The sequence below is a fragment of the Eurosta solidaginis genome, chromosome 2 (genome assembly GCF_040869045.1).
Source record: "Eurosta solidaginis isolate ZX-2024a chromosome 2, ASM4086904v1, whole genome shotgun sequence".
NCBI lineage: Eukaryota > Metazoa > Arthropoda > Insecta > Diptera > Tephritidae > Eurosta > Eurosta solidaginis.
In genome coordinates, this window is record NC_090320.1 from 19704477 (window position 1) to 19729006 (window position 24530).

Here is a 24530-nt window from a genome sequence, read left to right on the forward strand (position 1 = left end):
ATTGTAATAGTACTTCTTATAACATATGTTCTGGTTTTTGAAAAGGGCTTTCAGTTTAGTCGATAAACAAACTTCTGGAAGCACTACGGACTCATTGAGTCCATGTGAGGTCCTCATGGACCGGCCAGTATAACCTTTTCTAACCTAACAGTACTTCTCACGCTATAGACACATTTATGTGAGGTTTTTATTGACCGGTTTTGGACGGGAACGTGCTTGGCGAGTTCGTATTTGTCGTAGGCGACATGGTCGTTACTTTTTTCGCATTTACCTTTTAGTTCACATTTACATATTTCTTTCTTAATCTCCTTCTTCTACGTTCTACTTACCATCACCTTCTTGTTCTCCTTCGCCCTCTACTATTGACTATATTAGGCAACCATTTTTATTCCGGTTTGGCTTATGTGCACTCACTGAGTATATTTGAACGATTCTTTAATAAATTCATATAAAGGGCACCCATTTCGTAAAAGTTCGTTTATATCGATAGACGTAAGAGTACAGGGATGCAGGCGTGTTGCAGCTTAAAGTGTCTAAGAATTTTAAGTCTAAGACACAGTGACACAGAAAAAAAACAATGGCTTAAACTACCTACCTTCTGCAAAGTGCCTCAAACAGATAAACTACTTAGATGTCAGAGCATGCATTTGAAATGCTCGCTATCTTTATGATAACAATTTTATGTTGGATAAGAGGTCCAAGCCCCAAGGAGCTTGCAAATCACTGCTAGATATAAATATCCTTTCCCAGTGGGCAAGTAAATATACTTAATCAGATACTCTTTTTAAGTTATTATGGATGCTCTAAGATGCTTTAGAATAAACTCCATGCAGAAGAAAATTTTTATCTAGTAGAACAAAAAAAATAGATGTTCAGACTTAGGAAGTTGACAAACAGCCGGCGAATTCTCAACTGCTGCTGCCCTCTGCCAACACAAATGAATTAAGCCGAAAGGAATGCATATTTGTTTATCCTAGAAGACTTGGTTGGAAGACTTGGTTTAAAAAAATCTGAGTTCGAAGCGAACTCGCGCAGTAAGCCAAATACTGTCGAATATTGTGCTTGCCCGCAATCGATTGGGAGGACTTCAAGTCATTGGCGACTTCGTTCTTATGATTTGCTTCACAGTTCCTCTTATTGTTGGGAAAACTGATTCATTATTAAATTCAGCAGAAAAAAACTTAGAATATGTTAAATTTACTCTCCTTAACATTTTTCTAGAAAACCCGTTCCTTAAACAAATTTAGAAGAAATCAATTTGTTCCTTTATTTAAGATATTCATAGTAAACTGCGTCGATTTATTACCGATATCGCGCCATCGATTTTTCGGTAGGATTTGGGCTCAGGAAAAAAAGTTCCACTACGCATACCGAAAAAAAAATTTCAAGCCTGCGAAATTTCATCGATTTTTTCGAATTTTATGCATTTTTTTTCATTTTCAAGGCTCCAAATGATTTTTATGTTTTTTTTTTCGTGTCAATTGGCAAATGCAAAATTGGTAAATGCAGTTTTTTGAAAAAAAAAAAAAAATTCTTTTATGGAGATTTAGAAGAATTTTGGTCGAAAAATCGACTATTTTTTCGCAGGCTCGAAAATTATTTTTTGGGTATGCGTAGTGGAACTTTTTTTTTCCTGAGCCCAAATCCTATTGAAAAATCGATGGCGCGATATGGGTTAACTTTCCTCCATACAAATCGACCCAACCCAATTCATTGTCCTTTCATTTTAAGTTATTGCCTTAGTTGAACTAATAAATCATGACTATAGTTTACAAACCATTAATCAATCCACCGAAACTGTCAGATGTTTGTCAAATTTACTTAACAACAGTATGCTAATAATGTGCGCATACATTAACACGTCTAATATTACATGAACGCCGCGAGAAAAATGATATTCAAACGAGAGGCTAAAGGTGCATGTGCATGAGCAAGTGGGTAGGTGGGCATGGGTAAAATGGTAGATACGATTGAAGCGTATGAGGAAAGTAATGAATTTTAAATCATGTGAAAAAGAAGTATTAGGGTTCCGCCATCTGCCTGCATCTTTTTCCTGTTGAAATAAAGTGATACAAAAGTTTACGTAAGAGGCGAGACGAAGCTGATTAAAGTATTTGAAGAAATATCTAGCAGCTAAACTGGATTTGCTTAAGGGACCTAAGGCCTTCATAATTGCATCAGCACGCAGGTAGTTTTACATTCTCAAGTCCAAAGACTATTATACTGAAGTTTGGTTACGAAGCTGTCCTTAAAATAACTGCAGTGACGGTCAAAATGCACCCAAGTACCCTATCCAATCAAGCAATAACAATACAAACTTTCGTTCCTCATTTCAAAGTTCTTAAAACATTTTAAATTATCGGCTTAGAGATGATAGTATCCCTTAGTGTTGCTAATATTCGTCACAATATTTATGTATATAGACAACTCAACTTTCCTCTAGCAACAATTTGCCACAATTTTTGTTTCATTTGAATGTTATCGTTGTGGTAAATATTATAAGATAAACATTGCAATTAAAACACAAAGTTGCAACAACTCCTGCTGTGAACGCCTATACAAAGTTTCAAATCAGATAAAAATGCCAGCATAGTGATATCTATATCCCTGCATAAGCATATAAGTACATGCCCAGCACGAAATTCGTATGTCTGCTCTTTTTTGTGGCGATTTGATTTAAGTGGTTTAACAATTGATATCTTTCAAATCTAGAGTTGAATATGGTGTATTTGAAAAAAGAAGTAAGGAAGTCTAAGTTCGGGTAATATATACTACTTATACGCATGCAAATATCGTCTGCGGTAAGAAGCTACAAAATATTTAATGTCATAGAAACAATGTTCTTACCAAATATCGCTAAAATTGGTAGCTTTTCATAAAGATTGTCGATTATTATTAAATAACTCAAATATTCAGTATAGCAAAATGTCATTTAGTTTCCACACTACTTTGGGTAGTAGTAATTTAGAATTTAATTACTAGCGTACTTCACTGACAGCTGTAACTGGAACTGGGACTGATAGTAAGGGATGGGGAAGAAAAAGAACTAGGGTAATGAGAAAAGAGAAAGAGTGACAGAGATGTCGTTAGACAAAGATAGTGCAGAAAAGAAGTGAAGGAAAAAGAAAGAGAAGCAAAGAAAGAGAAAGGCAGAGCGAGGAGTGAATTTGTGAATTTTTGCTAGATTAATGTAAATATGGTCAAGTTAGCTTTCAAAAATTTAATTATAATGTATACAAAAACTCTGATTCTGATGTAACTTTGCAATTAGCCACGGTTGTTTTAGAAATTTTTCTCCAAAAGTGTTTCAAGAGATGTTTGCTCCGAGTTACACCAGCTGGCTGTTATTATTTTTGACAGCTCGCTCTGCTAAAACTGTCATAAACTTGTTTTGTGTTAATTAAACAGCCCCAATCAAAAAGGTTCGCTACAATGTCAATACGAGTATAAATCAGTAGCGCTTTTCCATGTTCACTCAAAGCAAGCACTCGAATCTAATTTTTCTCACTACTTTAAATTTCCTACAGGCCAGATCTCTCTACTCATGTATCTTGGCGAGTGATACAGTAAGCAAGTATGTAGAAGTGTGTGTATAAGTATGTATGTATGCGTGCAAGGCAGATTGGGAAATTGCAATAAATATATCACGAAATTATAAAGGTATGTTGAGCTATGTGTAACTTACCCTTACCTTTCAGCAGCGCACATACCTCACACATGCATTCCATCAAATTGTTTTCCAATAAAAATGTATGAAAGGAAAGACGGAGCGCAAAAAGATTAGGGTGGGTCAATAGAAAAATTTTGTGATTACGTGCGTTAAAATTTGCGGAGGATTTTTATAACAGGGACAGACATTTCAAGTGGAGAATACTAATAAAACTGTGTATGTATTCGATCTTGAAATGTGTATATATTTTCTTGATGTGTAAACATGTTAGCTCACGATATGGCGTATTACAGAATGTAAGCGTAAGCGTAGTCTTTCGAAGTAGTAAGCTATATAGGGAATGCAGAATGTATTCAGTGTGTAGTGTAGGCGTTTTTTAGTAACTTCACTATAGCATGAAGTGAGAGCAATACAAGGCCAGGAAAATAAGGAAAGGCTTGTTATAATTGTGTTATCGATGATGTGTACAGAACCGACTTTGATTCCTTTTGTTTTTTTTTTTTTTTTTTGATTTCCCAACAGGGTGGATGAGTGATAAGTGATGTATATTTCGACTAATGAAAAATTTCACTGATGATGACGCAACGCCGAAGCCGGTGCGTTTCCAAACAACATTTGACAAGGGCTGACGGAGAATGGTTCCAATATACGTCTGTTACATTTTTGTTATTGATAACAAAGGTGAGTTATCGAAACCGGTTTGTCTCCAAACAAAATTTGACAAGGGATGATATGAAATAGTTCCAATATATGTACATGTGTTACAGTTTTGCTATCGATAACCAAGTTAGATATCGTTGAGTTGACAATTTTTATCAAAAAGTTGTCGCTTTGTTATCAAAATGTTATAGATTTATTAGCGAAAAGTTGCCGGCCATTAATCGAAAAGTCATCCATATTTTAACAAAAATTAACAAATTTTTTATCGATTATTTTTAATATTTCGATTTGTTATCGAAATATTATCGATTTTTATATAATATTAAATGTCATCGAAAATGTATCGATTTTTTTCGGCATGTTATCAACTTGTTATCGGTGTGTTATCGCTTTGGTAACAACAAACCATTGGTTAGCTATGAAATAAATACCGTTAAAACTTCATTATAAAATCGATGAAACTTCTGTAAACCGTTGTTAACAACCCGATAAGAAACTAAGCAGAAGGCGATGACTCGTCGATAACATGCTGATATCAAATCGATAACTCGACGATTAAAATTCGCTATCGATAATAGACCGATAATGAAATAATATCTTGTAGGTATCGGTTGTTATCGAAATTATTTGTTTCTGGTAGAGTTGCCTCTATTTAACTTTTAGGGCTGGCTCTAGCCAATTTAAAAACATTGCTTTTCTAAACGTACACCAGAATGTTTACACATCGAACTTCACTAGTACATACTTGGTACTAACACCTTTTTTTATTCATCCCGGGTTTGTGAGACCTGCAAATGACCCTGATTTCACTCAGGGCTACCTTAGCTTTTGGCGGGTTCATACAAATGGTATGCTTTCCTCTCGTTTCAATTGCTTTTACATTCATGCTGTAATGCTGCGATCTTTTTATACTCAGTTGAGCAGAGCTCACAGAGTATATTAAGTTTGATTGGATAACGGTTGGTTGTACATATATAAAGGAATCGAGATAGATATAGACTTCCATATATCAACATAATCAGGATCGAAAAAAAATTTGATTGAGCCATGTCCGTCCGTCCGTCCGTCCGTCCGTCCGTTAACACGATAACTTGAGTAAATTTTGAGGTATCTTGATGAAATTTGATATGTAGGTTCCTGAGCACTCATCTCAGATCGCTATTTAAAATGAACGATATCGGTCTATAACCACGCCCACTTTTTCGATATCGAAATTTTCGAAAAACCGAAAAAGTGCGATAATTCATTACCAAAGACAGATAAAGCGACGAAACTTGGTAGGTGAGTTGAATTTATGACGCAGAATAGAAAACTAGTAAAATTTTGGACAATGGGCGTGGCATCGCCCACTTTTAAAAGGTAATTTAGAAGTTTTGCAAGCTGTAATTTGTCAGTCGTTGAAGATATCATGATGAAATTTGGCAGGGACGTTACCGCTATTACTATATGTACGCGTAATATAAATGAGCAAAATCGGAGAAGGACCACGCCCACTTTTAAAAAAAATTTTTTTTAAAGTAAAATTTTAACAAAAAATTTAATATCTTTACAGCATATAAGTAAATTATGTTAACATTCAACTCCAGTAATGATATGGAGCAACAAAATACAAAAATAAAAGAAAATTTCAAAATGGGCGTGGCTCCGCCCTTTTTCATTTAATTTGTCTAGGATACTTTTAACGCCATAAGTCGAACAAAAATTAACCAATCCTTTTGAAATTTGGTAGGGGCATAGATTTTATGATGTTAACTGTTTTCTGTGAAAACGGGCGAAATCGGTTTGATGCCACGCCCAGTTTTTATACACAGTCGTTCGTCTGTCCTTCCGCATGGCCGTTAACACGATAACTTGAGCAAAAATCGACATATCTTTAATGAACTTAGTTCACGTACTTACTTGAACTCACTTTATCTTGGTATGAAAAACGAACGAAATCCGACAATGACCACGCCCACTTTTTCGATATCGAAAATTACGAAAAATTAAAAAAATTCCATAATTCTATACCAAATACGAAAAAAGCGATGAAACATGGTGAGGTAATGGGATTGGTTTATTGACGCGAAATATAACTTTAGAAAAAACCTTTATAAAATGGTTGTGACACCTACCATATTAAGTAGAAGAAAATGAAAAAGTTCTGTAGGGCGAAATAAAAAACCCTTAAAATCGTGGCAGGTATTACATATATAAATAAATTAGCGGTATCCAACAGATGATATTCTGGGTCACCCTGGTCCACATTTTGGTCGATATCTGGAAAACGCCTTCACATATACAACTACCACCACTTCCTTTTAAAACTCTCATTAATGCCTTTAATTTGATACCCATATCGTACAAACTCATTCTAGAGTCACCCCTGGTCCACCTTTATGGCGATATCTCGAAAAGGCGTCCACCTATAGAACTTAGCCCCACGCCCTTTTAAAATACTCATTAACACCTTTCATTTGACACCCATATCGTACAAATTTATTCTAAAGTCACCCCTGGTCCACCTTTATGGCGATATTGCGAAACGGCGTCCACCTATAGAATTAAGGCCCACTCCCTTTTAAAATACTCATTAACACCTTTCTTTTGATACCCATATTTTACAAACAAATTCTAGGGTCACCCCTGCTCCACCTTTATGGCGATATCTCGAAACGGCGTCCACCTATGGAACTAAGGATTACTTCCTTTTAAAATACTCATTAACACCTTTCTTTTGATACCCATATTGTACAAACAAATTCTATTGTCACCCCTGGTCCACCTTTATGGCGATATCTCGAAACGGCGTCCATCTATGGAACTAAGGATTACTCCCTTTTAAACTACTCATTAACACCTTTCTTTTGATACCCATATTGTACAAACAAATTCTAGGGTCACCCCTGCTCCACCTTTATGGCGATATCTCGAAACGGCGTCCACCTATGGAACTAAGGTTTACTCCCTTTTAAAATACTCATTAACACCTTTCATTTGATACCCATATCGTACAAACAAGGTCTAGAGTCACCCCTGGTCCACCTTTATGGCGATATCTCGAAAAGGCGAACACCTATAGAACTAAGGCCCCCTCCCTTTTAAAATACTCATTAACACCTTTCGTTTGATACCCATATTGCACAAACGAATTCTAGAGTCACCCCTGGTCCACCTTTATGGCGGTATCTCGAAACGGCGTCCACCTATGGAACTAAGGATTACTTTTTTTTTAAATACTCATTAACACCTTTCGTTTGATACCCATATTGTACAAACAAATTCTAGAGTCAACCCTGATCCACCTTTATGGCGATATCCCTAAATGGCGTCCACCTATAGAACTATGGCCCACTCCCTCATAAAATACTCTTTAATGTCTTTCATTTGATACACATGTCATACAAACACATTCCACGGTTTCCCTCGGTTCATTTTCCTACATGGTTATTTTCCCTTATGTTGTCACCATAGCTCTCAACTGAGTATGTAATGTTCGGTTACACCCGAACTCAACCTTCCTTACTTGTTTTATACTCAGTTGAGCAGAGCTCCGTCCGTCTGTCCGTCCGTCTGTCCGTTAACACGATAACTTGAGTAAATTTTTAGATATCTTGACGAAGTTTGGTATGTAGGTTCCTGGGCGCTCATCTCAGATCGCTATTTAAAATGAACGATATCGGACTATAACCACGCCCACTTTTTCGATTTCGAAAATTTCGAAAAATCGCGATAATTCATTACCTAAGAGGGATAAAGCGATGAAACTTGGTGATAAAGCGATGAACAAGGTGGGTTGAACTTATGACGCAGAATAGAAAATAAGTAAAATTTTGGACAATGGGCGTGGCACCGCCCACTTTTAAAAGAAGGTAATTTAGAAGTTTTGCAACCTGTAATTTGGCAGTCGTTGAAGATATCATGATGAAATTTGGCAGGAACGTTACTCCTATTACTATATGTATGCTTAATAAAAATTAGCAAAATCGGAGAACGACCATGCCCACTTTTAAAAAAATTGTTTTTTTAAGTGAAATTTTTACAAAAAATTTAATATCTTTACAGTATATAAGTAAATTATGTCAGCATTCAACTCCAGTAATGATATGGTGCAACAAAATACAAAAATAAAAGAAAATTTCAAAATGGGCGTGGCTTCGCCCTTTTTCATTTGATTTGTCTAGGATACATTTAATGCCATAAGTCGAACAAAAATTTACCAATCCTTGTGAAATTTGGTAGCGGCTTAGATTCTAGGACGATAACTGTTTTCTATGAAAAAGGGCGAAATCGGTTGAAGCCACGCTCAGTTTCTATACACAGTCGACCGTCTGTCCTTCCGCTCGGCCATTAACACGATAACTTGAGCAAAAATCGATATATCTTTACTAAACTCAGTTCACATAATTATCTGAACTCACTTTCTATTGGTATAAAAAATGGCCGAAATCTGACTATGACCACGCCCACTTTTTCGATATCGAAAATTACGAAAAATGAAAAAGTGCCATAATTCTATACCAAATACGAAAAAAGGGTTGAAACATGGTTATTGAATTGGTGTATTGACGCAAAATATAACTTTAGAAAAAAACTTTGTAAAATAGGTGTGACAGCTACCATATTAAGTAGAAGAAAATGAAAAAGTTCTGCAGGGCGAAATCAAAAGCCCTTGGAATCATGGCAGGAATACTGTTCGTGGTATTACATATATAAATAAATTAGCGGTACCCGACAGATGATGTTCTGGGTCACCCTGGTCCACATTTTGGTCGATATCTCGAAAACGCCTTCACATATACAACTACCACCACTCCCTTCTAAAATTCTTATTAAAACCTTTAATTTGACACCCATATTGTACAAACACATTACAGAGTCACCCCTGATCCACCTTTATGGCGATATATCGAAAAGGCGTCCTATAGAACTAAGGCCCACTCCCTTTTAAAATACTCATTATCACCTTACGTTTGATACCCATAATGTACAAACGCATTCTAGAGTCAACCCTGGTCCACCTTTATAACGATATCCCGAAAAGGCGTCCACCTATAGAATTAAAGCCCACTCCCTTTTAAAATACTCGTTAACACCTTTCATTTGATACCCATATCGTAAAAAAATTCTAAAGTCACCCCTGGTCCACCTTCATGGCGATATCTCGAAAAGGCGTCCACCTATAGAACTAAGGCCCACTCCCTTTAAAATACTCATTAACACCTTTCGTTTGATACCCATATTGTACAAACGCATTCTAGAGTCATCCGTGGTCCACCTTTATAGCGATATCTCGAAAAAGCGTCCACCCATAGAACTAAGGCCCTCCCACTTTTAACACCTTTCATTTGATACCCATATCGTACAAATTAATTCTAGAGTCACCCCTGGTCCACCTTTATGGCAATATCTCGAAAAGGCATCCACCCATAGAACTAAGGCCCACTCCCTTTTAAAATACTCATTAACACCTTTCGTTTGATACCCATATTGTACAAACGCATTCTAGAGTCATCCCTGGTCCACCTTTATAGCGATATCTCGAAAAGGCGTCCACCCATAGAACTTGTTATGGGACCTTTGACAAGCATACTTACTCTGGGTTGACAATTGTTTCGCAGTTGTACCAAGTTTACCTGGTGGCACGAAGAAGATGATCGGCGTCTGCCCGTGTGCGTCTAGCTGTCCCGGAGCTTCAGCCACTTATGTGGGTTCGTTGACCAAACGACCGACCAAACCACCAGTTACGACAAACCCAAGGCCTAACAAGAAAAAATTTACGCACACGTAAGGGTTAAGGAATTTCTTACCTCATCACTCAATAGGACCGTTGATTAACCTTTTAAAAAAGCGACACAACACTTTGTCTTTTGCCTAGCGGTTCTCCTACCAATTACTTACCGCTCTTATCCCACCCAACCATGACTTCTCAGATGTTAATGAGATGTCCCAATGTAAAGCAACAACAACAACGAATTTCAGACCATTATTACAAACTTAACAATTCATGTTTTATTTAATAATAAGACTAATCAACTAAAAAGAAAAAGATCAGAATTTGATATCATACTAAATTTAGTACTAAAGCAAAAAAAAGTACCAATTTTTACTATTGGGCTTAAGACCGAACACCTATAGGAACGGCATGGAATCGAAACTATATGCAAAAAAAAAATCTTACGAACTTACTAAAGAGTGTGTGATATTTAAACAGGTGAAATATTATTAACACAGAGAAACGAATCATATTAAATCAAATATAAGTTATTTGATTGAAATTTCCGCGGTTTTGAAGTATGTTACGAATTCAGTATTAGTAAATATTAATCTAAAACAATTTAAAGATATTTCTAATACCAACTCGTTTCGTTGATTTTCTCGTTCTCTCACGATTCACTGATCATACTTAATGATCATTAACACGGTAGTTAAATAAAAAATTATATGGACATATGCAAAACAAAAAAAACCAAATGGTACGAAAATATAACAATTTTATTATAAACTTACGTGCATTGATGTTGCAGGAACTCGACGAAGGCCTTCTACGATGCTTCTGCTTTGCTGTAAAATGGTACTTTAGCACATATATAAATTTTCTAATTAGAATTTGATATTGCGATTGCTTCGAGTTGCAATCAGATTTTTGTTTTCCTATTCTTATTGGAACGACAATAAGACACTGGAACTCTCTCTCCAATCACTTAAAAAAATGTCACTCTCTCCTTTTCTAACTTGAACATTTAATTATAATAAACTATATTATTATACTAATCTTACTTTAATTTTCATGAACCATGAAATTCCAAAAATATTATTATTTTCTTTGTTAAATTCAAAGGAAAATCATTGAAAACTTTCGCACACATTTAATTTAATAAAATTATGTCACCTACACTATATTTTTCTCTCTCTTTCATATTTAGTATGTATAGGCTTTGTTTCTTTAAGTTATGTATTTCAATGAAGTATACATATTCACATATTTATAACTTTAATTGGAAGATTTAATTTTTACAATTTTTTTTATGTTAAACATTTTTTTCGTGTTTTTTCTGTTTTTGAACATCCTATATTCTGAAATTTGTTTAACTTAAATTTTTCTATTATATATGTTTTTTTTCCCCGATTTTTCACCTCGAAAATATTTTTAGTCAGACTATTACGACTATACCGCGACAAAACTAGTTGCATACTGGAAGTCAAGAGGAACTTGGAATTTCTCGATTTCTCACGACTCTTGACTGCATTTACTTATGTATGTATATACCTTTTTTTTTTTTTTTTTTAAACAAAAAGAATTATTTTTTTTTCAAAGGTTTAAATATAATACACTTATACAAGTATTTTATCACTCCAAATTTTGTCACTGCAACCAAGCCTGCGAGTTTTCCATGGTGAAGTTGATGATGATGTAGCCCCAATCCGTGTCATTGTGAGTACCAATCCGAACATTGATGGATCTTTTAAATATTATAGCTTTAATTTGCGGGTTACGCGTTTAGATTTTTGAAAAACCCGAATTATTTTTCTCTAAGAAGTATTAGCGAAAATATAACATTCCGCCTTACTTGTGGAACTTAGATCCGAACGATTTTTAACTTTTTTGATCCTCATCGCGCGAGTATACGTTTAAGGCAAACTTTATCCAGCAAAAGACCCCGCTATGTCTAAATCCGACGCTTTTATAGGCACGGAAAAACAAGTAAAAAAAAGGTGGCGTGATGCGAAACAGAGATAATTAAATAGGGATGGAGATAGATATTTATATAGGTTTGTCCTTTTTTAGTTGTTTTATAGGACATTATCTGACGGTAACTTGTGTTTTAACCCTTGCATTCCTTAATATCTTTTCCGTGGTACCACCCTATCTTACCATGTATGTCTTGCAATTGATACATGGAGTTTCCTTTTGTGGCGAGAACTGTAGCTTTTACAAAAACGGGTGCTAGCTTGGCGTTAAACTTATTCGCTTTGTCGCTCAGAACGAAATTGCGCCGATATACATTTTCACCTACACTGAATGGTTTTACTCTGCTTCGGAGGTTGTAGCGTTGAGCTGATTTCTCAAAAGCGTTTTGTATGTTCTTGGCCAACTCAGTACGCACGAGTCGGAGTTTGTCTATGCGGTCTATTACAACATCCCCTCCCAAAGACTCGAGCGTACGCAGCAGACTATAATCATCTGCATGACTTAACATCTGCTGACCGAACATCGCATAGTATGGCGTGCAGCCAATAGTTTGGTGAAATGAAGACCGAAGTGCTTCAGCTATCATTTGAAGATTTTTGTCCCAATTGGTTTGATCAGATTGGAGATATGACCTGATACCAGCGATAACGGAGCGATTGACCCTCTCGCTCGCGTTAGCTTGGGGACTATATACGGCTGTAAACGAATGTTTAATACCCCTGGAAGATAAACAATTTTTAAATTGGATGGACTTGAACTGACTGCCGTTGTCGGATACAATGCATTCAGGTGCACCAAAAATTGGGAAAATTTGTTTTTCTAAAAAGTCGCAAATTGGAGTGGCAGTAAACTTTTTTACAGCTTCGATAAATGGAAATTTCGTCAAATGGTCGAGAACTATAAAAATGCCAATATTTCCCTGCTTAGAGCGCGGATAAGGACCTAAAAGATCTACGTATAACCTTTGGCATGGACGTACAGAATTTAAGTTTGCTTTCATAGGTGGACGAAGAATTATATTTGTAGATTTACTCTGCTGGCAGATATCACAGCGAGAAATGAAACTTTTAACATCATTTACCATCGATGGCCAGTAGAAATTTAAACGAAGGCGTTCTAACGTTTTTGCCATACCACCATGGCATTTGTTTGGAGGACAATGGGCCTTTTCGATAGTATCCTGGACTATTTCCTTTGGAATCCACAGTTTCCAACATAAAACTTCTCTTTCTTCATTTCCATTCGCGTATTCTGTTCGCTTATACACTTTATCGGCTTTGACCTGCAGGTCTGGTAAACTACTCTGAGATTCTTGAATTTTCTGTTTTAATTTATTGTACTCGTCGGAGTTGAAAGCTTCCGAATCTAAATTGACTGCTGGACAGACAGAAATTTCCCCTAGCTCATCAAAGTTTTGCCTCGACAACGCATCGGGAACGATATTCTGAGAACCACGTCGGTGCTCAATTTTAAACCGATAACCCTGTAGTTTGAGTGACCAGCGTGCTAATCTACCACTTAAGTCGTTTTGCTTCATTAGCCACTGCAAACTTGCATGGTCAGTCACTATCGTAAAATCTTGGCCTTCGACGTAAGCACGGAATTTTTTCAAGCTAAGAATAGCTGCTAGGCACTCAAGCTCGGTTACGCTGTAATTGCTTTGTGCGCGATTTAGTTTTCGCGAAAAATACGCGACGGGAACTTCTACACCGTCGTCATTAATTTGGGCCAACACTGCTCCTACACCTAGTTTGCTAGCGTCACATTGAATAAGAAAAGGTTTACTATAGTTAGCATTAGCCAGTATTGGTGCTGACGATAACAGGGTTTTAAGCAACTCAAATGCGGTTTGGGCATATTCAGTCCATTTAAAAACTTTGGCCTTTTTCAGCAAATTTGTCATTGGTGCAGTAACTGCAGCGAAGTTCGGTACAAATCGCCTATACCAACCAGCCATGCCAAGAAATCGGCGTAATTGCTTGATAGTGGTTGGTTGGGGATATTGTGTAACCGCAGATATCTTATCCGGGTCAGTACGGAGTGTACCGTTCCCTACAATATACCCTAAGTACTTCACTTCTCGCAGACAAAATTTGCTTTTCTCAATATTGATTGTTAAGCCCGCGTTTCTTAAATGATATGCAACTTCCGACATCGTCTTCATGTGAGCATCAAAACTTTCTGATACGATGAGTAAATCGTCAAGATATACGAATACGCTCTCTCTTAAATTCGATGGAATCACGCGATCCATTAATCTACATAGGGCCTGAGGGGCATTGCATAAGCCAAAAGGCATTACGCGGTATCTATACAAAGGACGGTTTGGTACCGTAAAACAAGTCAAATCTCTGCATTTTTCCGATAAGGGAATTTGCCAAAATGCTCGCCTTAAATCGAGCGAAGATATAAACTCAGCTTTTGGTAAGCGACTGAGTATCCCATCTATGTGGGGTAAGGGGTAAGCGTCTTTAATAGTTACGCTGTTTACTTTGCGTGAATCTAAACACAGACGAACTTTTTCACCTTTACGGACTAAAACAACCGGACTCGACCACGGACTGTTGGGTGACTCCTCGATTATTCCCAACTTCAGCATTTCATCTATTTCCCTGTGAACTAACTTTTCTATAGCAGGTGAAATAGGAAAATATCGTTGTTTCAACGGACGGACATTTGGCTCTAACTCAATTACGTGCTCAATAAGGTTGGTTTTGCCAAGACCATCCTTAGCATATGACGGAAATAAATCTTTTGTGATTTGCAAACGTTTTTGTTGCTCAGTTGTCAGGGTGTGCATATTATTTAAAACATCACTATTATTATTATCGGTGCTTACACAATCGATTTGGCTTATCAGATGGGGTGCTATTTGGAATGCGATCCAGAAATCTACGCCCAAAATCAAATTTTGCTTCAAGCTAGGGACAATATAAAAAAGTAGTTTTGATGTTTTGCCTTTATAGGTAATTTGAAATAAAGAGGTACCAAATACAAATTGGTCATTGCCATCAGCAGTTCGTATCGATGAACAATGATTGGTTTTAATATTTTTATCCGCGCAGATCTTTTCAGCCAAGTTGCTGCCTACACAAGAAACTTGCGCTCCACTATCGAGCAAAGCTAGATGAGTTTCGTTAATAATCTCTATTTCGGCATATGGTCGAAGGTCTGACGAATGCTTTTGCAAAGAACATATTAAATTGGTTAGCCCTTTTCTACCTGCTTTAACTTTTCTCCAAAATTTACTTGCCCGTATTGCCGAACGTGATTTAGATGGTGTGCCCTTTTCGATATTATTGAAAATTTCTTTTCGTTTTTCTTGGTAAAATTTCAAACGATCTAGGTACGGTACTAAATGTCTTAATTCTGGTTTATAAAAATTCTTAGTTTCAAGATTGGGCTTAATTACTTCTGGCGAGGAACCGTTTTCGAGTCCTCGCTCGCTTGCAAGTTTCCCGACTTACACTTTACACACGTAGGTTTGTACATGCCTACACTACCACAACCATAGCAAAATATCGTTCGCTCTGCCAAGCAGTCGAAGTAACGATGCCCTTCTTTGCGGCAATTCCAGCACATCAGCTGATTGTTGTTCCTACGCCGTGTCATCTCGTCAACTTCAATAGCGTCTTCGCCGCGTTCTTCTTCTATTTCATCGACAATGTCAACTTCGTTAACTTGCTTACGAACAGGCGTATTTCGATAAGGGGTGGACAAAGCAGTATTACTTGAAGACGACTGTCTAGCGATTTCTTGAAGTAAGCTTTCGTGTTTAATGCATAACTCGCGCAATTTAGCTACCGAAGGAATGGAAACGTATAAAAGTTGTTGCCTCAAGCGAGGTCTTAACCCTCTCTGTAGTATTTCTACAAGTTCTGCCTCTGGGATAGGAATGCTCAAGTTTTCTGCGATTTTAAAAATAGCATTGCGGTATTCATCAAAGGTTTCGGACATATTTTGCTTGCGCATACGTATTGCCTCTTTAATATCCGTATCAGTACGGTGTGCGGCAAAATGGGTGCGGAGAGCTTGACAAAGATTAGGCCAAACAACACGATCTACTGAGCGTCTGTAACGCCAGTACCAATCTTTGGCCTCCTTAGTAAACACGCTTTGGACGTGTTCGCAGAACAAAGTGAAATTTCCTCCGAGTGTATCGATCACCTGTGACTCGACTCTATAAATAAAATTTTCTACCGATAGACGATTTGAGCCATCAAATTTGATGTCCCAGTTTGAAATAAGGTTGGAAATTTTGCCAGAATTAGTGACGTGTGATATGTCACTACTGCGCGGAAAACCCACATTAGAATTCCTGTAAGGATTTCCTTGTGCATGCATATTTAAAGGCGCGCCACCATGTTGACTAAGGCCATTAACAAAATCCGGTGGATCTTGTGGCCAATCAACTAATGGTGGTAAATCATTGTTTTGTGGAGGTTGCAAGTTTACGTTTTGCAATCTAGAGACAATATTATTAACGGATTGATCTAACCGCTGCTCCAATTGAGCAAATCGGGTTTCGAAGTCTTGTAATAAATTAGCTTGTCGCGCGGAGATAACGGCGCTGACAATATTTCGGATTCTAGTGTCTTCCGGTGGCGTAACAGATATGTCGTTGCTGTTGTTTTGTTCCATGGTTCTTGCTGGTGATTGTTGTGACTGTTGGGATTGTTGAAGACCCGAATTTCCTGCGGCTGCTTGAGCTGAAGCTTGTGTTTCAACACTAGTTTCTGCCGGTTGCTGCTGCTGTTGTGCGGCCTGTGAGGTAGACTGTCGCTCTTGAACAGTGGGACTAGTTACCGATCTAGCTTGTGAACGAAAAGGGTATGGATTTGGTCGAAAGTTATTGGGATTGCATTGTGCTCTACACTGAGGACAAGTTGTATTATTCCTTAGCCAATTCAAAAGACAAGACCGATGGAATTTGTGATTGCATGCAGTACGCACAGCATCAGAAGTCAAGGTAAAGTTTTCGCGGCAAATTGTGCACAAACGCCTTGGGGTTAGTGGCGGAGGTGCATACTCATCACTGTGACGTAACGGCATTGTGCGTATATTAAAAAAATTGCAAAAAGGTATATAGATGTATATATATATATATATATGTAAGGATATTAAAAAATGTATATGCGTGTGTATTTATTCAAAATACAGAAAAAAAATTTTTTGTTAAAGCAAACTCAAATCAAATATGGTCTTACTCTTCAATTGTTGCTGTTTGTTTTGTTGTTATACGGCCAAAGACATTTGTGTTCTTTTTCACTTTCATGTGGTGTGAGAATTTTTGTTGTTGCAGTACGTGCAACACACGCATTCCAACTTGCAACAAAAATTTGATGGAACTAAATCTTGATCCTTTAAACATACAATAACGAGATTCTACATTCAAATGGTATTTAAAATATGCATATAGCCAAATTCAAAATAGATCCAAGATGAAAAAAAAGAAATAACGAATTATACGTCAGTTTTATTTGCAATTATGTGGTCAAAGCTACTGGTATGGTTAGTACGACGTTAATTTATCTCATCGTTTCAAACTAAATTCCAAATACCAATGGCTATGAAACCGGTACTACAAAAATAAAATTAAATGAAGAGAAACAAAATTCGTATAGGACAATGGTTTATGAAACCCCTAATTAAAGTTAAAAATTATTTTTGGCTTACTTCTACGCTGGGGCCCCACACTGTTGGGCGCCATTTTCTGTTATGGGACCTTTGACAAGCATACTTACTCTGGGTTGACAATTGTTTCGCAGTTGTACCAAGTTTACCTGGTGGCACGAAGAAAATGATCGGCGTCTGCCCGTGTGCGTCTAGCTGTCCCGGAGCTTCAGCCACTTATGTAGGTTCGTTGACCAAACGACCGACCAAACCACCAGTTACGACAAACCCAAGGCCAAACAAGAAAAAATTTAAGCACACGTAAGGGTTAAGGAATTTCTTACCTCATCACTCAATAGGACCGTTGATTAACCTTTTAAAAAAGCGACACAACACTGTCTTTTGCCTAGCGGTTCTCCTACCAATTACTTACCGCTCTTATCCCACCCAACCATGACTTCTCAGATGTTAATGAGATGTCCCAATGTAAAGCAACAACAACAACGAATTTCAGACCATTATTACAAACTTAACAATTCATGTTTTATTTAATAATAAGACTAATCAACTAAAAAGAAAAAGATCAGAATTTGATATCATACTAAATTTAGTACTAAAGCAAAAAAAAGTACCAATTTTTACTATTGGGCTTAAGACCGAACACCTATAGGAACGGCATGGAATCGAAACTATATGCAAAAAAAAAATCTTACGAACTTACTAAAGAGTGTGTGATATTTAAACAGGTGAAATATTATTAACACAGAGAAACGAATCATATTAAATCAAATATAAGTTATTTGATTGAAATTTCCGCGGTTTTGAAGTATGTTACGAATTCAGTATTAGTAAATATTAATCTAAAACAATTTAAAGATATTTCTAATACCAACTCGTTTCGTTGATTTTCTCGTTCTCTCACGATTCACTGATCATACTTAATGATCATTAACACGGTAGTTAAATAAAAAATTATATGTACATATGCAAAACAAAAAAAACCAAATGGTACGAAAATATAACAATTTTATTATAAACTTACGTGCATTGATGTTGCAGGAACTCGACGAAGGCCTTCTACGATGCTTCTGCTTTGCTGTAAAATGGTACTTTAGCACATATATAAATTTTCTAATTAGAATTTGATATTGCGATTGCTTCGAGTTGCAATCAGATTTTTGTTTTCCTATTCTTATTGGAACGACAATAAGACACTGGAACTCTCTCTCCAATCACTTAAAAAAATGTCACTCTCTCCTTTTCTAACTTGAACATTTAATTATAATAAACTATATTATTATACTAATCTTACTTTAATTTTCATGAACCATGAAATTCCAAAAATATTATTATTTTCTTTGTTAAATTCAAAGGAAAATCATTGAAAACTTTCGCACACATTTAATTTAATAAAATTATGTCACCTACACTATATTTTTCTCTCTCTTTCATATTTAGTATGTATAGGCTTTGTTTCTTTAAGTTATGTATTTCAATGAAGTATACATATTCACATATTTATAACTTTAATTGGAAGATTTAATTTTTACAATTTTTTTTATGTTAAACATTTTTTTCGTGTTTTTTCTGTTTTTGAACATCCTATATTCTGAAATTTGTTTAACTTAAATTTTTCTATTATATATGTTTTTTTCCCCGATTTTTCACCTCGAAAATATTTTTAGTCAGACTATTACGACTATACCGCGACAAAACTAGTTGCATACTGGAAGTCAAGAGGAACTTGGAATTTCTCGATTTCTCACGACTCTTGACTGCATTTACTTATGTATGTATAAACCTTTTTTTTTTTTTTTTTTAAACAAAAAGAATTATTTTTTTTTCAAAGGTTTAAATATAATACACTTATACAAGTATTTTATCACTCCAAATTTTGTCACTGCAACCAAGCCTGCGAGTTTTCCATGGTGAAGTTGATGATGATGTAGCCCCAATCCGTGTCATTGTGAGTACCAATCCGAACATTGATGGATCTTTTAAATATTATAGCTTTAATTTGCGGGTTACGCGTTTAGATTTTTGAAAAACCCGAATTATTTTTCTCTAAGAAGTATTAGCGAAAATATAACATTCCGCCTTACTTGTGGAACTTAGATCCGAACGATTTTTAACTTTTTTGATCCTCATCGCGCGAGTATACGTTTAAGGCAAACTTTATCCAGCAAAAGACCCCGCTATGTCTAAATCCGACGCTTTTATAGGCACGGAAAAACAAGTAAAAAAAAGGTGGCGTGATGCGAAACAGAGATAATTAAATAGGGATGGAGATAGATATTTATATAGGTTTGTCCTTTTTTAGTTGTTTTATAGGACATTATCTGACGGTAACTTGTATTTTAACCCTTGCATTCCTTAATATCTTTTCCGTGGTACCACCCTATCTTACCATGTATGTCTTGCAATTGATACATGGAGTTTCCTTTTGTGGCGAGAACTGTAGCTTTTACAAAAACGGGTGCTAGCTTGGCGTTAAACTTATTCGCTTTGTCGCTCAGAACGAAATTGCGCCGATATACATTTTCACCTACACTGAATGGTTTTACTCTGCTTCGGAGGTTGTAGCGTTGAGCTGATTTCTCAAAAGCGTTTTGTATGTTCTTGGCCAACTCAGTACGCACGAGTCGGAGTTTGTCTATGCGGTCTATTACAAACTAAGGCCCACCCACTTTTAAAGTACTCATTAACACCTTTCATTTGATACCCATATCGTACAAATTAATTCTAGAGTCACCCCTGGTCCACCTTTATGGCGATATCTCGAAAAGCCGTCCACCTATAGAACTAAGGCCCACTCCCTTTTAAAATACTCATTAACACCTTTCATTTAATACCCATATCGTACAAACAAATTCTAGAGTCACCCCTGGTCCACCTTTATATCGATATCTCGAAAAGGCGTCCACCCATAGAACTAAGGCCCACTCCCTTTTAAAATACTCATTAACACCTTTCGTTTGATACCCATATTGTACAAACGCATTCTAGAGTCATCCCTGGTCCACCTTTATGGCGATATCTCGAAAAGGCGTCCACCCATAGAACTAAGGCCCACCCGCTTTTAAAATACTCATTAACACCTTTCATTTGATACCCATATCGTACAAACAAATTCCAGAGTCAACCCTGGTCCACCTTTATGGCGATATCTCGAAAAGGCGTCCACCTATAGAACTAAGCCCCACTCCCTTTTAAAATACTCATTAACACCTTTCATTTGATACCCATATCGTACAAACAAATTCTAGAGTCATCCATGGTCCACCTTTATGGCGATATCTCGAAAAGCCGTCCACCTATAGAACTAAGGCCCACTCCCTTTTAAAATACTCATTAACACCTTTCATTTGATACGCATGTCATACAAACACATTCCAGGGTTTCCCTCGGTTCATTTTCCTACATGGTTATTTTCCCTTATGTTGTCACCATAGCTCTCAACTGAGTATGTAATGTTCGGTTACACCCGAACTTAACCTTCCTTACTTGTTTTCAAATAATTTTGTATGCACAAAAGAATTTTTTTTTTTTTTTGTTTTTTTTGTTAACATACATATACATATATAAAAGACTTGTTAACAGTAAAATATTCAAATTTTTAACTTTGGTGTAAAATACTTTTTAGCATCTGTAACGCCAGCACCACCTTGCCTAACGTCATCAGCGGCATATTAAACGCGCCAAGGATGTTTATAAGGACTTAGTTAACAAATGCATTATACTTGCCTATACACATGTGCATGTTTGGAAGTATGTATGTATGACATATCCACATAATTATGCTTATGATGATATATGTGAATGTGTGTGTTGTGACTTTGTTGAGCTCGAAAAGAAAATTAATACTTACGTGAATGTTTATATGAGGTTAGCTTATATTAGGGATGCTACGGAGCTTCGTTTTCGATATGAATCGAGCCTTTGTTGAGTTATTGTTTGTTTTAAATTAATTAAAAATGTGTCTTAACGGGTTATCCACCCCTATTCTGCATTTCGACTTGGATTGGAATTTTTTCGATTTGGCAACTTTGGTATTCTGTGTTCCAATCTCTTTCGAACCAACTTCGAATCGTTCGATTTTGTGTATTCTGCATTTCGATCGTAGTTCCGTTTTTCTAAATTGCAAATTTGCAATTATTTTCTTTTTATTTTGTTATTAATTTATAACAGAATTTTAACAAAAATGTAAGTAAAACTTGTTGAGAAACGTAAAAGGCTTGATGGTGCTTGTTTTGTTTCCAACTAAAGTGCAGTATGAGACCTTGGCTAATTTAATGGCAACAAAGCGCGATATGATGACTCCTGGGAAGCCAGCCTTCGCATAAAATTTTTGCTTCGCTTGTATTTTCTCCTCTTCACTTTGTTCAAATGTTATCCATTGAGGGCATAATTTTGGTTGCATTACATCCAGACACGTAGACATTGACTTTGACACTGTTGACTCTCCAATTCCTACATTATAATCCGCCCCTATTCCATGCTGGTAACTGCCTTCTGCAAAAAATCTCAAAGCAGCTCCTACAATATTAAGGGCAGATGTCGATGTCGAAGTCTTTGGACGAATTTGCCCCGCAAAAGTATCTAACACATACTTGAAAGCATCCTTAGTCGAAAGTTTTTTTTGAACCTAAATAAGAAAATAAGTTAGTAAACTTTACCACTTTTAAGTTCAATTTCTTACAATACGTCACTCATCTCAAATGGATTACACAAATCTCGCAATATTTGCCTTTCCATTCTCGCCTGACCATTTTCGTATGCGTTGCTTTCCAACTCCACAAATAATGCCGCGGCTATTGATTCCATTATAATAGACAGCTATAATTTGTGTCTGTTCGTTGGGTCCAGTTATATGCCAAAGCAAGCTGCCGGAGTAGAGGAAGTTGAAGCGGAAACGTAAACAATCCTTGCGGAAAGAATAAATAAATCTTTGTAAAGTATTTTAGGCCAGTGCAATGAAATTAGCATCCATAAAATTCAGAAAATGTCAACTATATTCGTGCAGGAATCCGTTCTAACGAAACGTGGCCACGGCAGGGATTTGGCCAAAAGAACGATAAAAACACACTTACAATAATGAAAGCACTTCACTCAGAAAATATTACACTGCGGCAATATATTCTATTGCTTTATTTTGTATAAAATGGCATAGATAATAAAATATAAACGTTTTTCAGTGTTTTTTATTCTTTAATCAGCCCTATTCTGCATTTCGACTTGGATTGGAATTTTTTCGATTTGGCAATTTTTGTATTCTGTGTTCCAATCTCTTTCGATCCAACTTCGAATCGTTCGATTTTGTGTATTCTGCATTTCGATCGTAGTTCCGTTTTCCTAAGTTGCAAATTAGTTGGCGGAAAAATATTTTCTTTTTAGTTTTTTATTAATTTATAACAGAATTTTAGCAAAAATGTAAGTAAAACTTTTTGAGAAACGTAAAAGGCTTGATGATGATTGTTTTTTATATGTTTCCAGGCCAAAAACAACATGTCGATGTCGAAGTCCCTGGACGCATTTGCTCCGCAAAAGTATCTAACACATACTTGAAAGCATCCTTATTAAGTCGAAAATTTTTTGTAACCTAAATAAGAAACTAAGTCATTAAACTTTACCACTTTTAAGTTAAATCTCTTGCAATTCGTCACTCATCTCAACGCTCCGGTACCACAGCACCATTAAGGTGCTAGCCCGACCATCTCGGGAACGATTTATGTGGCCACATTAAACCTTCAGGTCATCCTCTCCCTCCCCACCCCCAAGTTCCATGAGGGGCTTGGGGTCGCCAGAGCCTCGTCTGTTAGTGAAACAGGAGTGGCCGCGGATAGATAAGGTTGACAATTGGGTTTGGAGAAGCTGTATATTGCGCTGGCAACCTGAATAGTTGCGCTACACAGCCCCTTGAATCTGGAATTTTAGTCGCCTCTTACGACAGGCATACCTACCGCGGGAATATTCTGACCCCCTAACCCGCTGGGGTATTTGTGTCTGTTCGTTGGGTCCAGTTATATGCCATAGCAAGCTGCCGGAGTAGAGGAAGTTGAAGCGAAAACGTAAACAATCCTTGCGGAAAAAATAAATAAATCTTCATAGAGTATTTTAGGCCACTGCAATGAAACTAGCATCCATAAAATTCAGAAAATGTCAACTAAATTCGTGCAGGAATCCGTTTTAACAAAACTTGGTGGCCACGGCAGGGAATTGGCCAAAAGAACGACAAAAACACACTTACAATTATGAAAGCACTTCACTCAAAAAAATATAACACTGCGGCAATATATTCTATTCCTTTTTTTTTTGTACAAAATGGCTTGGATAATAAAATATAAACGTTTTTCAGTGTTTTTTACAAATTTTCTTTAATTTATTTTGTTCTAATGTTCACACATTCCGTACAAACAGCTGCTTTCGAAAACTCATTTGCTCTTCCTCTTCTCGTTACGATTCCGTCGTAATGCAGAATACCAAACTTCGATTTGAGCGGAGCGTAGAACGGGAGCGTAATCGAAATGCAGAATAGGGGTGAATTTATTTTGTTCCATTGTTGACACATTCCGTACAAACAGCTGATTTCGAAAAATCATTTGCTCTTGCTCTTCTCGTTACAATTCCGTCGTAAAGCAGAATACCCAACTTCGATTAAAGCGGAGCGAAGAACGGGAACGTAATCGAAATGCAGAATAGGGGTGATCAAGTATGGTCTGAATTGAAACATTAAAATACATCCAGCCCTAATCAGATGGATCGGCTGCTTGCCAAACTGCAGTAGGATTACTTCGCAGTGGTGGCTGTATGACGCCAAGAGTTCAACGGGCAGAGGTGCTTAACATTGTGGTGTACTATTACCTTTGCTGTGGAAAATGATTATCGGTTAACTGCTCAAACGGTTCGACAAGGGAT

At 36.7% G+C, this 24530-nt stretch overlaps 1 protein-coding gene across 28 annotated transcripts in view; it reads left to right on the forward strand.

Moving 5' to 3' along the window:
• Nucleotides 1-24530, forward strand: part of Lar (tyrosine-protein phosphatase Lar) — a 1659242-nt gene that overhangs the window by 494817 nt on the left and 1139895 nt on the right. For 2 of the 28 annotated variants that reach the window (XM_067764590.1, XM_067764591.1), the window contains exon 7: nucleotides 4193-4351. The exons of the other annotated variants lie outside the window; for them this stretch is intronic. The gene's annotated coding sequence lies outside the window, so the exon portion shown is untranslated. The remainder of the gene's footprint in view (nucleotides 1-4192; nucleotides 4352-24530) is intronic. 28 annotated transcript variants of the gene reach the window in all.